Genomic DNA, 13,130 nt, shown 5'->3' on the forward strand with positions numbered 1-13,130 from the left:
CAAGGCGCACACAATTGCTGCACATCCACAAGATGAAATAAATGAAATACCTCATAGTGACGACCCTGTCCCTTTTGCTACGCCTTTGGAGAATAACACATCTGCAGGAACGCAAGAAGAGGATAGAGCTGCATTTGACGTGAACTGGACATCCAAAGCCCCTCTGGAGGATGGCACAACTGCTACGCTGGACTTTGAGATAGATGTAGCACTTCTGGGGAAGCAGACAACTGCTGCACTTCAAGACAAAGACAAATCTGACTCACTTCCAATGTCATTTCTGGTGGATGCAAAATCGGGAGAGGATACAAGTGATTCGACTCAAGAGGATCACACAATTGCAGGTCCCCTGGAGAAAGAATCTCAGAAGGTTGAGACAAATGTACTTCAGGCGGATGAGATACCCGTTGAACCCAAAGAAGATGACATAACCACTACCACCCCTTTGGATAAGACTGGACCACCTCAAGAAGATGAGACAACCTTAAAATCTCATAAGGTTCAAAATGTGGTTCTTCAGAAGAATGAGACGCCTCTAGAATCTCAAATGATTGGGCCGCAAGAAGAACAGATACCTGCAGAATGCCATAAAAATGATCAAACTGCGGCAGTCCAGGGGGAGGACACAACCACAGCTCTCCTGGAAGACTACACAACCACTGTACCCCAGGAGGAGCACACAACCACAGCTCTCCCAGAAGATGACATAATTGCTGCACCTCAGAATAAGGACACAACCACAGTTCTCCTGGAAGATGACGCAACTGCTGCAATCCAGGAGGATGAAACTAATTTAGACTATCGAAGGATGGAGAAAATTATGGCACCTCAGGAGGATGAAACAATAGCAGCCCACCAGGAGGACCCCGACACACTTTGGACCACTGAGCCCACCAGTGAACCTCTGGAAGACAAGACCGCTACTTCAGTGGAGGAGCCCACAACACTTGTGCCTCAAGAAAATGAGTCTACTGCAGCTCCTCTGGAAGTTGAGACAAATCTTGCACCTCATGTTGCACACCAGGTAGATGAGATGTCTACAGTCATTCAAGGGGGGGACGCAACATCAGAATCTCAGGGGATTAAGACAAATGGATGGATGGAGGATGAGACATCTGCAGCTCCTCAGGAGGAAGACATGACTGTTAAACCTCTGGTGGATCAAATTGTTCAACAAGAAGTGGATGGCACAGCTGCAGCTTCTACTGAGTTGGGCATGACTGAAGCACAGCAGGAGAAAATAACTGATTCATCTCAGGAAGTGGAGAACTACGCTCTGGATGGCACCACGGCTACGCCTCAGGAATATGAGACTGCAGCATCAGCCGAGGTGGTTTCAAATGCTCAAGACAAAGAGACATCAGTAACGCCTCAGGAGGAGGGCACAACCGCAGCACCTGAGGATAATGCAACAAGTGAAAGCGATTCAATCTCAGAACCTCAGAAAGTCAAGACAAAATCAGCACTTCAGGTGGATGAGCTACATCCACTGGCCCAGGAAGAAAGCGCTTTTACATCAGTTCAGGAGAACAAGGCCAAAGCTCCTCTGGACCGTGACCCAACTGGAACAGCGCAGACCAATGACGAATCAATGTCACCTAAGGAGTATGAAGGAACTGCAGCACCTAAAGTGGTAAAGAAAGTTGAATTTATGGACATAAAAGCTGCTTCTCATGATACTACTCGCTTGGAGCATGGTGCAGCCCCGCAGGAGGAAGGAACTAGTGTGGCAGCTCAAATGGATGAAACCACTGCTGAGCCACAGAAAGATGAGACCACTAGAACACCTTCACGGGATGAGGCACATGTTAAACCTCAGGAGGATGAGGTTATTGTTATGCCCCACGAAGATGAGACTACTGCTGGACCTAAGGAAGATGAAACACCTACACCAGCATTGCAGGATGAGACAAACATTGAACCCCAGGAGGACCACACGACAGCTGCACCCCATGAAGGTTACACCACTGCATTAGCCCTGCAGAATGAGACTATTGTTGAATGTCAGGTGGCTATGACCCCGGATGCACCTCAGAAACATGAGACCGCTATCGCTACACCAGGATTGCAAGATGAGAAAAATCTTGACCCTCAAGAGGATGAGACTAGTCCAGCATCTCAAGCTGAGAAATCTACATTGGCCTTGCACGAAAATGAGGCTATTGCATTAGCTTTGCAGAATCAGACAATTGTTGAATGTCAGGAGGATGAGACCACTGCTGTGCTGCAGGAAGATGAGACCTCTCCATTTGATCCACAAGAAGAGACAAATGTTGAACATCACGAGGATGAGGTCATTTCTGCCCCAGAGGATTATCGATCTACTACATCAGCATTGGAGGATAAGACAAGGATCGAACCCCACAAGGCTGAAACCATTGCTGCACCTCAGGAAGATGACACCACTGCATTAGCTATGCAGAATATGATTGTTGTTGAGCTCCATGAGGACGAGAGCACTGCTGCAGCTGAGAAGAATAAGGCACCTCCACCCGTATTGCTGGATGAGACGACTGCCGCACCTGAGGAAGATGAGGCCACTACATCGATGTTGCAGGATGAGACAAATGTTGAACCTCTGGAGGAGGACACTACTGTTGAACTACAGGAAGATGAGACTACTGCTGCATATCACAAAGACCAAACCCCGACACCAGCTTTGCAGGAAGAGGCACCTGTTGAACCCCAGGTTGATGAGACCACTGCTGCATCTGAGGAAGATGAGATCGCTATATCAGCTTTGCAGAGTGAGACGCGTGCTGAACCTCAAGTTGCTACGACCTTGGCTTCTCGAGAACTTGAGAAGGCTAAATCAGCTTTCCAGGATGAGACCACTGCTGCACCTCAGGAAGATGAGACTTGTACAACAACTGTACTGAATGAGACAAATGTTGAATCGCAGGAAGATGAGACTGCCGCTACGCCCGCAGAAGATGAGATGGACTCGCTGGCTTTGCAGAATGACACAAATGTTGAACCTCAAGAGGATGAGACCACTATCGCACTTCAGGGAGACAAGAGCAATAAATCAACTTTGCAGAATGAGACAAAGGTTGAATGCCCGGAAAATGACACCACCGCTGCACCTCTGGAAGATGAGACTTCTACCTCAGCTTTGCAGGATGAGACAATTGTTGAACCTCAGGAGGATGAGACCACTTCAGCACCTGAGGAAGATGAGACCTCTACATCAGCTGTGCAGAATGAGGCAAATGTTGAACCTGAGGAGGATGAATATCAAGAGGAAGACACAACCTCTGCACCTGCGGAGTACAGATCCTTGGTGAATTAAATGATTTGACTTAAGTAAGGCATTGCTCATTCAAAGAAAGCAGTTGGAACAGATCGAGCAAGAGAACATGGAGCTAGAGCATGCCGAGGACATCTCTCCTGTTCTCTCAGTGTCCTTGACAACTCAAACTGAATGTAGCCAAAAATTCAAAAAGACTTTCAATCTGTCGTAACGGACTAAGTTATTTCATTTATTTAAGTGTGGAAAAAAATATCCTAGCTACTAATCTTGGAATATTATCAAATGTAAATCAAAATCCTAAAATGTTCATGTGTATTTGTATTTATTTCATTGACACGGGTTCATGGCTGGTGACGCACGGACAATCGGGTTTACAAATTTACAGTAGCCTATGTGCATGCCCTTGTCTTGGTTCTAGCAGCATGCCAGTCCTCAAGAGGGACTAGGGGGGTACCAAGGATCTTTTTTGCCAGTCCTGAATATCCGTTGCAGTCTCATTTTGTCCTTCGTTGTGGCAGCACAGAACCAGAGTGATTGATGAACACAGAACCGATTCAAATGGGGCGGGGGGGGGGAGGGAATCAGCGAATAGGTTATTTCGCTGGTGCCAAACCGTGAGTATGCGGGGTTGCGCTGTATTTTAGGAAACCAGTTATAAGGTTACTGTTATGGATTCATTGAAAATCAGTGCGGAAAACGGTGTGAATGTGCACCTCTGAGTTTTAATTAACACTGATGGGTATAGGGCCGAAGGAAAAAAATATCGAATAACTCCGTTAAGTCTACTTCAATAATGGGTCGACGAAAGATTTCGGTCTCGAAGCTCTGCTGGAACCATGTTTGAACCGCTGTCTGTTTCACACGGACATTTATTGCAGACGGACGCAATGTTGGTCCACTGAAAAGGTTGCCCAAAAAACGACAGAGGAGCGTCTGCAAGTGATTTTTAGGACACTGTTAGATGTGCAATGTACATATAACATGAGGTATGAGTGAGCTGAATGCTGAATAGCGTTTTTTTGGCCTAAAATGGTCATCGCTAGTTAGCGCGCTAATGCTATTTGACATTGCTAAACGTTTAGCATTGGCTAATTTTGTCTCCAATTCTGTACACCGAATCGATACCGTAAAAATCAGTCCCAAAAATGCAGTTTAAGGATCAAAGTATATCCCTAATAAATGAGAATAAAATGCATGTTAGTCCTAAAACAAAACAAACAAAAAATGGGGGGGGGGGTTACACAATGAAATAGTCGATAGGATTGTCGATTCTAAAAAGTTCCGATCGCGACTTCACTTGTTGGGTATTAATTTAACAATGTGGCTATTATCTTGCTTGCAGTTTGTAGTCGTGTTTAGCTGCTGTTGTAGGTGGTGACTCCATATGCCAGACCAGTTTCCCACCATTGTTTATGTTGCTGCTTTGAGTCTGAACCCCAAAGTGGAGCCACACAGCGTCGTTACCCGTCTACTACCGAGTGGACTTTGTGCCTACATACTCGCCACTGCGCGCCTCAGACACATAGAATGGCTTCATCACTTTATACGGCCGAAGTCCAGCGCGCCATTTGCCCTCCGTTCGACCAGCTCATCCTGCCGATTCGAGGCGGCGGATAAATCAAATTCTTGTTTTCATCACCCCGGCTTCACTCTTCACAGCTTTTTAAAAATTATTTGACGCGAGAAGGGGAGCAAACGAGGGTGGGGCATTTTTTTCCTCCCAGATTTACAGCTGACAAATTGCAGCGGCCATTAAAGCCAAGCGCCGGCGCTAATGAGCAGCCGCAGGAATCGCGTAAGCGGAGGAGTCTGCGTGGCACCCCGTGGATCCAGTGTCATCCTTGAAGGGGGGCGAAAGGGGTGTAGAACTGTATTCTGGCCCCATCACATCTGAGGACACTCGGCAACGTGTTGTATTATGTTATGATCTCACATCTACTCAGAAGTCCACATTTGGCTTTGCAACAAGGCAACAAAAGCCTCGCATGGTGTGAATGAACGCTTTTATCCCCCCTCCAAGCGTCCTTAAGCGTTTCCCCCCGGCCCCGTGGGTATTGGCGTGCAGCCTGCAGACCCCAGCTGTTGCTCGGCGGCGAGGCGAAGTGCAGCAGGTTGTCATCAGACTGCTAGCATCCTCACGGAAGACTGGAGATGAGCCGCGTAATTAGCGGGGAACGGGGCCAGCGGCAAGCCAAGTGGTCCTCTGGGACCGGGGCGGCCCACCCCCACCCCCGCCTGCAGGGCCTCCGGGGTCCTTGAGACGTGGGGCTAATCTGCAGAGAGCTACCTGTTGGACTGAGGAGTAGACATTTGCAATGCTAACGGCGCTCCATGACCTGTTTCACTGGCAGAGTATTGCCAGCCATTTTCGAGCATTTTGATTGAATTTACGAGACTCACAAAATATTGGGTTCTGTGACGAAATAAGCACAAGAGTTGACTCTCTTCTTTCATCAGGAAAAAAAGTGTGTTCTAGCTTTTTCTGTTCTTCAGTAATCAACAGTAAAACATGTTGGATTCACCCAAAACCCCGCTTTCGGACTAAGAAGTGGAGAAAAGAGAAAGGCAACAAAGTTATGTTTTGCTTTTGTGACACATTAAACAATGACGCAAGAAAAACAAGACTGAGAAAGAAATGACTTTTGATTTGTTTCCATGTGTGCAACTAAGAAACGCACCGTGAGCGATGCAGACTCACCGCGTGGCTCGAGATAAGCGGCAGTGACTTTTGTACATTTTGTACAAAGTTAATAGTCTGATAATCCATTCTTAATTCATTTCATTCAAGTACCCACAGGCACGCGCCACAAGTGACTTTCATTCAATTCAATTAAACCAGCCTAAAGTTTGTGTGTGTGTGTGTGTGTGGGGCGATTCAAATCAGTAAATATGAAGTTGTTTTAGCTTCGCAGCTGATATATACGAAGCGGATAATAGATTACAACATCACTGAGGTAAATGAAGGAATTTCTAAACAACAAATGTATTCATCAGGAAAAAAATGGCTTGTGATGTAATCGGTACGCCAAAAGCTTTATTCTTTATTCTGTCTTTAAGGGACTGGAGAGAGTGCCAAGCGTCTATTAGGGGTAAGGCATTTCAAATGAAAACTTAATAGAATTTGTATTTGCAATCCCTGATTCTTTCCAGGTCAGTGAAAGGTTTAGCAGCTTCTGCTTGTTTAGCCAACCTCAGCTTTACAGATGCCGTCCGTGTCTGACCTGCAGACAGTGTATTCGTCACAGTTCAGGTCACTCTAACCAGTGTTGTATTTTTGGGAGGCAAAATAAAGCAGTCCTCTATTTGAGGCAAAGAAACAAACATATAAGCAGACATTTATTTGCATGCTGTCTTTTTGTTCAAGTGTACAATGCCAAAGAATTAACGAGGCGTCTGTTGAGGTAAGGCGTTTCAAATTTGTGCCAAGGAATTGACCAGGGCATTCGAGCGGATATCACTATTTGACCAAGTATTTCCAAAGTACGGTGTCACATCTTTACAGTTTTACTCCGTTTGCTGGTGTTGTAGTGTATCGTGCGTGTACGGCGGCCGCTTTTGGTTCCATCTGCGTTTGCCGCTGATGAGTGAAGCCATGAAATAGATCCAGCTGGAGATGCGCGGCGCTCAGCTGAAGCCTCCAGGGAAATCATCCCCGCCGTCCGGGTCCACTTCTTTTAGCAGCCGGGAGAACTATCAATAAGTGGGTAATTGAATTTTAAGCACAAACTCTGCTGTCAAATGAGTGTGCGGCGGCTGTTTAGCTGTGCGAACACAGCGAGGCTGTTGTCGGGCCTCTGGGGATGAGAGCAGCAGGGATGAATGTGTAATCCATGAAATAACAATTACGCCCTGCGATGGTGCACCGTCGCTCTTACGGGGGGGTGGGGGGGGGGGGCAGGGAGGTGAAGCGCTCCAATCAAAGCAAAAAACACACTCTCGCGTGCGTCTTCAGCTCAAGATACACGAGCGCTGTGTCAGGCTCGGTGTCATTGGCGTGTTTGAAAACCTTTGACCAGGAGTGGTACTGGTCGAAGGTTTTAGAACACAAACGTAAAACAAAAAAAAATTCAACTCAAGTAGTTCAAATCCAATGAATGGCCACACAGTGTTGGGAAGAACGTTCTGAAGAAGATTTGATTTGCGTTTTCGAGATAATGCCACAAGTGTGTTCGGCTGTGCTATCTGCCAAACGTAGCTCAAAGGTTCAGAATACGTTTTTGTTTGTCGATTGAGTCCACGATTTCTTTTGTAACTTGAATAGTTGATTTGTTCTGTGCTTTAATTTCGGCGTAAAATCAGAAATCAAGCTGCATCATTTACAATTTTAAAAAAGATGGAAAAAATGGGATGTTTTAAAACGTTTGACTGATAGTGAATGTGGAAATGTGTGTGTGAGTGTGTATATATATATATATATATATATATACTTTTAATGCAACTAGCATGAATGCATTAAACATGTAATTAATGTTATACATAGTGACAAGCATAAAATATCAAATTATATGTACTCTAAGTTCTCTCTAAAAAAAAAACTCCAGATGTTACTTTTTTTTTTTTTTTTTCCAAAAAAAGCAGATATTTACTTTTAGCCAAAATACAAATTGAATGATTGCTTTTCAGTAATAAAAATCAAACCATAGCATTTGGAGGTGTGTGCTTTTTGTGGGGTAGCACTGAGTAGATACACTCTCTATTTCTCTATCTTGTGTTTTGTCGTGACTATAGCAGCAACATTCATCCTACTGATGACCTCTCACCAACCTTCACCAACCTCGAAGACTGGCATGAAAATGAAAATGTTCCATTTTGAGGCGCCGGATGCGTCACGAGAGACTCGTGTAAAAAAAAGTCTCGGCTGAACGCGTTCACTCGTGAAGTCACGACTCAAGTCGCTGATGATATTTGGTGGAGTTGACCTCAATGAACCCACAGCCAGAGGAGACGACAGATGTTTTGCCGGCGCCGCCTTCTTTCGACTGGAGATGACGTTTTGTGCGCCTTCTCTGTCACGTGGACCAATAAAGTACCAGACTTGATGCTTCAAAGCCTTCCGGGTTTTGAAGAGCTTGTGATTGCTTTACACGGTTTTGCTAATAAGGGGAGCAGATGAGACTCTTCCACAAATTGCGTATATAGCCAGTCATGACACTCAGCTGTTTTGATTTTCTTTTTTAATTGACCTTTTACACAACATCCCAACTCAATTGGAATTGGCGTTTGTGTTTTAAAAATGTGTTTGTTTACAGGAGGAACTTTAAAAATAAAAAATTGTCATTTCCCTGTAGGATTCTCATCGACGTTGTTGTTGACACTCTTTCTCCTTTTAATTTAAGCCACTTAAACAACTAAAGCCTCCATTGTTGCCTGGCTCCGTGGGTGAAGATCCCTACTTAGTGTATCCTGTCTTCAACCGTAATTGCCCCCACCATCCTCCCCAAACAACCAGCGCTACACACACACACACACGCACACGCACGCACACGCACAGCTTTCCAGTCATGGTGCGTGCGTGTCACAGTGCGCTCGTTAAGTTGCACTCCTGATCCAAAACAGGTTTGCTAGCTGTGCTTTTCTCATGGCGCGCACACAATAGCCCGTGTATGGGAGCTGCCTGGTGGCATTGCTTAATTAGGCGAAGACTTGATTCATTTGCGCCAACTGACAGCTAATTAAAGAAGCGAGGGCGCATCGGAGTGACGTCGCTGGCCGGCCACAGAGGAGGCCCTCGTGACGGCGGGGGATGCCCGTATGTAGCCAGAGCGAACCGTGTGGGCTTTCGAATTGCTATTCTGGCCAGATGAGCATCATGGAGATTAAAACCTCGTTGACAAGAGCGAGTTACATGTCAGCTACTGCGCATGTCAGATTGGAACGAGACTCGGTGGCGAAAGACACGTGCGCTCCTGATTGGAAGTACGTCGCTAATCAGACAACACACTTTACTCCTCATTGACTATCTACTTTGAAGCCTGCCCATCTAAAAAATAGATAAACATATATTTTGAAATATTTGTATTTCACTATCAATATTTTGATGTGACTTTTTTTGTCTTTCGTAATGTGGTGACCAGCGTGTGGGGTGGGGCAGCGCCCTAGTGCCCTCGACGGCGCAGCCACCGCCGCCCGTGACCATAGTGAGGATGTCAGCCCTGCTGTCACGCGACGTTAAAGCAAGTTGTCTGGCGATCGGGGGAGGGGGCAAACATTAAAGGTCAACTCCAATTTCTGCCCTCGGCGGGACAAGGACAAGCTCGCGGCAGGAGGCCAGGCCTCGGCGGCCCGAGCCAACCCCGGGAGGACAATTAGGGGCTTATCGGGGCGCTCCTCGCGGGGCGCTCCTCGCGGGCCGTTCCTCGCGGGGCGTCCGCCGGCCCGCTCGGCCCCGGCCGCCGCCGTGCCTCAAAACAGTCGGGGGCGTTGTCTCACCTAATTACGCTGAAAGCGGGGGCCCCCTTTTTTTGTGTCGCCGCCGCCTTGCCTGTCCGATTCCCTTCTCCTGCCGAGCCGCTCGTCCCTGTCCGTTGTTGGACTGTGCTAATTACGCGAGAAATGGGCCCCATGGTAATTATGTCACTTCTGATTAAGCCTGACCGCAATTATTTTTTTGGGGGGGGTCGAGAAAGTTGTGGTTTTGGGGGGCCCCTCTCCCATGAAAGTATCCGCCTCATTACGCCAATGCGTTGTGCGCATGCAACGGGGGCACAGGGGCACCGAGCGGAGAGCCGGGCTCCCAGAAACGGAGACCAGAGAAAGGCAATGGCACGAAGTTATTGCCCTAATTAATGTGGCGAATCAGCAGTGGCGCATTGTGGGAAGCTTTTGTGTCCTCCCCTTAATGGGATGTTTTGATCAACGGCTGTTTGCCGAGCCGCCGCCGCTCGTGGGAAACGGCAATTAGCTAGATTAGCGGAGCCGTTTCTGGGCCCCGCGGACAAAGGCCGTCGCAAGAAGCCACGGTTCAGAAAAACACGACCTCCCGAGGAAGTTCACCTTTGCAACTGTTGCAGTTCTTGACTTTGAAGGCAAATCGGCGATATGCGGAACGTCGCGTGAGCGAACCCGGACGACATCTTCGCGGACTTCCTGTGTGTGCTGCGGGTTGAAGCCGAACTTGCTAATATGTTGTTTTCTTTGCGGCTGGTGTCTTCGGGCAAAAGTCATTTTTTTTACACAAATATGGTATGATATTTGCGACGACAAACTGAGCCTATTGTCATCTTTGGTATAGCTCCTGAAGCCATCTTGTGTAAAACAAGAGACATTTTAGACATTTTCCGGTCTCCTGCCGTAGGTCCCCACCAGTCACCCGAACCGGAAGGAAGTGCTCCGCCCCGTTTTGACGAATACGCAAGTAGGTTGCGCAACCCCATTGACTCAGTTCCGTCAGTTTTTTTTTTTATCGATTGGTTCAAAACATTGCTCGTTTGCGAAAATATCCTTTTAAAAAAATGCAATGTAGCAAAAATATTGTTTTTATCAACGTGTTCTTGGCTCGACTCTCGTCTTTGTTTCTTAACGCTGCCATGTGCATTTTTTTTCTGTTTCATTTGTTCTTATCTTTGCTAATTGCGGTGTTCTTTAATCCCCTAACATGGCGGCACAAAACAACACTAATGATGCATGTAATTACATTTACACACATGGCAAGTCCTCATGAACTGATAGTTATTTGATTATTAGAATATATAAGTCTACATTTATTTGTATTTGGATGTATATTTTGCAATGGCTGATGAGTTTTACCGGGAGATTTAAGCATAACAAAGGTCAACGTGCAATGATGACATGAATTGTCATGGGTACATCCCATAATCCCTTCATCATTTAAATAAATACATAAAGTAGTAAATAATCTTAATCATTTATGAAGCCACTTTCTTTGTCTTATATGAAGTAGGAATGACTCCTGAACAAGCCGATTAGCATATCTATGGCGCTTTCAGATCTTCACATGTCCGGCCGCTCGAATTTGGTTGCATTGGCGCAAATGCGTGCGTGCGTGCGAATATCGCGGGGGCCCGCAGATGGCACGCGCGTCCTCTGGGCTGCCACCTCTGATCGGAACATCTCCGACGCGGCCGCAGGCCTCCATCTTGGATCATGCAGATCCGCGCGCTGTGCGCCACGTGCACATCACGTGCGAGCCTTTCAAATGGGACTAATGGAACAAATAGCTGATTGGATTTTAAACAAGAATCAATTGGCTTTTCCATTACATTAGCGATGACAAATATATGCAGCCTTTGACTTAAAAACATATATAAAACGAAAATATATTTGGATAGAATTAGAAATGGAAACTTACATTATACCAGACAGTTTTTTTTTTTGTTTGTTGTTGTTTGTTTTTGCTGTTGTGGCCCCAATACCCGAAAGTGGGACGTGGCAGATTATAAAAGGAGTCGTGGGGGGGGGACAGCTGAAAGCAGCTTAATAACAGATCAACAGATGCGCGCACTGCAAGACAAAAGCTTTTTTTTTTTTTTTGGTTTATTGCGCAAGCCTAATTAGAATATGCAAATGAGGTCGAGTCTAACGGATCGATGGCGTCGATAAAAGTTCGACAAGTGGACGTCGACGATGAGCTCATATTTGATGTGCTGCTCATTTATCGATGGATATTTGGAGATGAGCAATTCGTCCAAACATTTTGCGGCTATCACGCGATGACTCCAAGTTGTTCTTCATGTTTTGGTCCGAAAACATTTTGTTGAGTTGCTATTTATTAATTCCTATTCATGGCTGTCAAATATGATCATTTGAATTTTCTCGGGTCCATCAATTATATGCTTGTTGGCTATAAGATTTGTTTTGTTTGGTAGTTTTGTCCTTTTGTAGGGATTAGATTTATGATAACCTGACAGTTAAAGTTCCTATTTTTGTCAATTAATAGTATTTTGTTATATGATATATAATACCTATAGAATTTTGGGTGGTTGATATTTTTGTCCTTGATCAACATTTTGTAGATATCAGCTATATGATAACTGGACACTATATAGTTATCTTTTTACCAATGAATAATAATAATAATTTTGTGGATATATGTGATAAGAAATTGTAGTTGATATTTTTTTTGTCATTTTTATCATATTAAAAAAGCAGAGAACTGTTTTATTTCCCATTATTCACAATTTTCAAATGTCAAGTATGACAAAATAAATGTGCTTAATATTGTTGTTTTCGTAGGGCGACTGTCCTAAAAGCACGACAATAAACATGGTGTTTTGACCAATACATCTTGATGTCAAGAAATGACTTTTATGTGAAAAAAGAAATATTATAATATTATAATTTATTTATTTATTTATTTATTTTTTTCAGATCTAAATAGACAATGCGCGTCATTGTAAAATAGCAAATGATTTGAAGGCCTCTAATTTAGCAGCGAAGACTTTGTCGAGTGATGTGGTGAATTTCTCTGGCGCTGAATGCCAAATGCGAGCATCCTGCTTCATTTCCAAACGAATTTGAGAGCTTGTTCCGCTTCGTCGCAGCCATCAGAGGAGCTCAGCGGTGATGAGCAGTGGCAGAAGCGTCAAGCGGGGAAAGTACAAGCTCCTCGTTGCTGAATGATTTCATTTAAAAAAGAAAAAAAGAAACAACAATTAAAAGTGAGGGACAAATCAACGTGTGCTCCTTGGAAATGAAAAATAGCTTCAAGAAGGGACAAGAGAGGAAGAAAAAGGTTGTTTATAATGTAGGGACTGTGGCGCAAAGGTCAATGTGGAGTGTGCGAGTTCGTTGTCATGATTGCCTGCCGCCTGTTGCCTGTCACGGGGGGGGGGGGCGTGGTGGTGGTGGTGGTGGGGGGGGGGGGGGGGGCGGATAAAGAGGAGCATCCCGCCAGCAGCACAGCTAAACGAAAAGTGAA

The sequence above is a fragment of the Phyllopteryx taeniolatus genome, chromosome 18, assembly GCF_024500385.1.
Source record: "Phyllopteryx taeniolatus isolate TA_2022b chromosome 18, UOR_Ptae_1.2, whole genome shotgun sequence".
Taxonomy (NCBI): domain Eukaryota; kingdom Metazoa; phylum Chordata; class Actinopteri; order Syngnathiformes; family Syngnathidae; genus Phyllopteryx; species Phyllopteryx taeniolatus.